This window comes from Belonocnema kinseyi, chromosome 1 (genome assembly GCF_010883055.1).
Source record: "Belonocnema kinseyi isolate 2016_QV_RU_SX_M_011 chromosome 1, B_treatae_v1, whole genome shotgun sequence".
In the NCBI taxonomy this organism is placed as follows: domain Eukaryota; kingdom Metazoa; phylum Arthropoda; class Insecta; order Hymenoptera; family Cynipidae; genus Belonocnema; species Belonocnema kinseyi.
The window spans coordinates 80,051,031-80,054,637 of record NC_046657.1 but is presented as its reverse complement, the minus strand read 5'-3'; positions in this window follow the sequence as shown (position 1 = coordinate 80,054,637).

The following is a 3,607-nucleotide window of genomic DNA, read 5'->3' as shown; positions in this document are numbered from 1 at the left end:
ATCACAGCCTAAAACAGGTATTTTCGATAAAACAGTTGAATTTTCAACAATATAGATAGATTTTCACTTGAGAAGAAAATGTCAAGCAACCAAAACAGATGAATTTTCAATCAGACATTTGTACCCCCAATTAAAAGAATTGAATTTTCCACCGAATAAAAAGAATTTTTAAACGAAAAGGGTGAATGTTGACAGAATTGTCGAATTTTGAAGAAAATGATACAGTTTTGAGCCAGGTAATATAATTTTTGACAAAAAAAGAACCATTAACAACAAATTTCATTGTAGGCGTCGCGACTAGAAAGAATAAGTATGCACACATATTCATATACACACACATAAATATATATATATATATATATATATATATATCTTTTCTTGTGTGTTTATTTTAGGCCTATGAACACACACGCAAACATTATGAGTTCCATTGGGTCCAGCAAGTACGCAATTTCGAGGTCTAAGCTGTGAGAATTTTGAAAACCTTATTTTAATTTCAGGATACTTGCATTTAAAATTTGCATATAACTCCTACAGACTGCAAAGAATCAATCTTTTTTGGACCTCTTCGCGGGACCCATCATCTTTTTTAATGGAAACAAAATCCTTCATGCCAGGCATCATACGACTACCCTCGTCATCAGTGTAGAATTCTCTAACCAAAGATTCAGTTTCAGAGGCCAAATTTCTACCTCTTTTAGGATTCGGCGAAGTCAAAATTCCAATTTTAGCAACCAATTTCTTGGCTTTTCTAGTCTGGCATTCAGAGGCTCCAAATTCTTTTGCGAATCTCCTTCGACCCCGAGACTTTGGTGCCAGAGTTAAAAGTAACACTTTTACTGAATTGCTAGAAAATTTTTTGAATTTCTTTTTAATTTGATCGAACATCTCTATTGCTGATTGATGCTGCTCATTGTCACACTCTTCTTTCCTTTTTGGAAAGTTCTTTGTTGAAGAAGCAGGAAAAGTTGGATAATTCACAAGATCTTCGGATAAAGATAGTCCGTCACCATCCACTTCAGATAATGTATCCATTTGGACAATAAGAGACGCATTGTCGTTTTTAATAGAGGCTTCTTCAATATTGAACTGTAGATCAACTTCAGCATTTAAAGGAGACATTAGAGAAAGAGCATCTATTTCCTTCCTGCATGTTCCACACACTTTTGCATGGACTGAAATGTTGGGGTACTTTTTTTGGAGTTTCGAAGATATTTTTCTTAGATCGAATGTGTGCTTATTCTGATTATTCTTTTGGAAAGGATTGCAACAACGGTCACCCATGCTCTTCTTGCCTTCCATTTTGTCAAAGTAATTTTCTTCTGCTGGGAAACCGAACTGTTTCGGTGTGACAGTATGCGAAAACAATCCTCGATGAACCGCCCACGTACTAGATAATGCATGACATAATGATAAACATAAATTCTACAAAAATGAGTAACACGCCATCGGGTTTGATGATACTAGGTAGTCTGATAAGTACCTGAAAATTCTAAGAGATTGCATTAGTATTCACTAATGTGAACCATTTTCGTCGAGCTTGATCCTTCAGATGACGCCTGTCAAAACTTCAGCCATTTATGTTTACGCATTTACAAGTTACAGCACTGAGAAGCAACTAACTTCCGAGTTTTTTTTAATATGGAAAAATCTGAGTTTCGAGTTTTGATCAAACACTACTATCTTCGCAAGAAAACGATATCCGAGGCCAAGGCCAAGCTGGATAAGTATTACCCGGACACTGCACCGTCGATTGGAACGATTCATAAGTGGTTTACCGAGTTTCGTTGTGGCCGTACGAGTACAGTTGATGCTGAACGATCTGGGCGCTCAAAAGAGGTCACTACACCAGAAAATGTCGAAAAAATCCATGATATGATGTTGAATGATCCCAAAGTGAAATTGAAAGAGGTAGCTAATGCTGTAGGCATATCATTGGAACGTGTGGGCAATATCGTGCATTCAGTTTTGGGCATGAAGAACCTCTGCGCGCGATGGGTGCCGCGTTTGCTCACAGTGGACCAAAAACGAATTCGTGTGACAACTTCCCAGCAGAATTTGGGATTATTTTCGCGTAAGCCGATCGAGTTTTTGCGCCGATTCATAACTATGGATGAAACCTGGATCCACTACTACACTCCTGAGTCAACGCAACAGGCAAAACAGTGGGTTCCACCAGGACAAAGTGCTCCGAAGCGTCCAAAACGCAACAATGGGTCGGAAAGGTTATGACCTCCGTATTTTGGGATGCACATGGCATAATATTCGTGGACTATCTTGAAAAAGGTTCGGACGGTATCAAAAAGTTAGAAAATCGCTGGACTCGCTGTATCGACCTAAAAGGAGAGTATGTTGAAAAATAAAACCGACCTTGGCCAAAAAAACGTCTCCGTGTTTCATTTTTCAGGGACTTATCAGACTGCCTAGTACGTAAGATATTTTGCCCTATATTTTATTTAAAGTTATAATATAACACTGTTTCATCCAAAGGGCAGAGAAACCAAGTGTTATATTTGTCAGGAATATGTATAATGTTACCTACTCTATCGAGAATACACATTAAAAAAGAGCCAAGAAAAGAGACAAGATAGTGTTATTAATTGATGGATCACTACGGATACTACAGAAAATCTGGCGCCGCGGTTCAGCTAATTAGTGCGTGGTATCCGTGTGCTTGAGACCTACTCTACGGACACTAATTTCTTCCATCCTATTTTCTCCCTAGGATCATTTTGAAGAGACAAAATTAAGCTTCCTTTTGAAATGATTTTTAAGAAAATAAAAAGGGTTAAACTTGGAGAAAAACTTAAGGGGGAAGATACCTTCAGAAAGGGTAAAATCAATCAATTTTAATGATTTTTTTTTTAAGTTGATAAAATAACTAGATCATTTATTAATTTTAACATCTTTTTCTTACATTGTTAAAGTGTAAAAAAACATGTGATTTTTTTTACAAAATGGCGACCCTGCAGAATATTTCTTCAAGCGTCTGCTCCGAGGCATCGAAAACTGCTACAGCTGTCAACATTTTTCCATTTATCTGATATAAAAAAGGTTTTTTTGTTCGATTACTAATGTGTTAAAGGGAATGAAACCTATAAAATAATAAAAAAGTTGAAAGTTAAAATTTATATCGGCTGTTTAATCGAAGGTCCAAATTTTCGACCATTTTTTCAACAGTTTTGACCCCAAAAAAATTATTTAATAACCCGATATCTTTAAACTTTTAGGTATATCCTTCCGATAGTACCACAAAGAGAAACCCCTACAAATTTCAGCCTAATCAGTCAATAACTTTTTAAGTTACAGCACGAGCAGTGTTTGAAAAGACAATTTCGAAATAATCACGTTTAAAGATTCGTTACGGTATAACTATTAGTTTCAGTGACTTGTCGATCAATTGGCGATTCCGGGTACAAGTAATAAACCTATTAAACGTAGTAAGGTAGTAATCAGCCTTCCCAGAATGTATGGAACAAAAAAATATACAAACCTATTGTGTCAGAAACATTGCTCCGACCCAAGCGCTCCGACATGATTAGTGACGGTATGCGGACTCTGACATTTTTGACAATATCTCCATAAGTATTTAATATTTTCCTTTTTG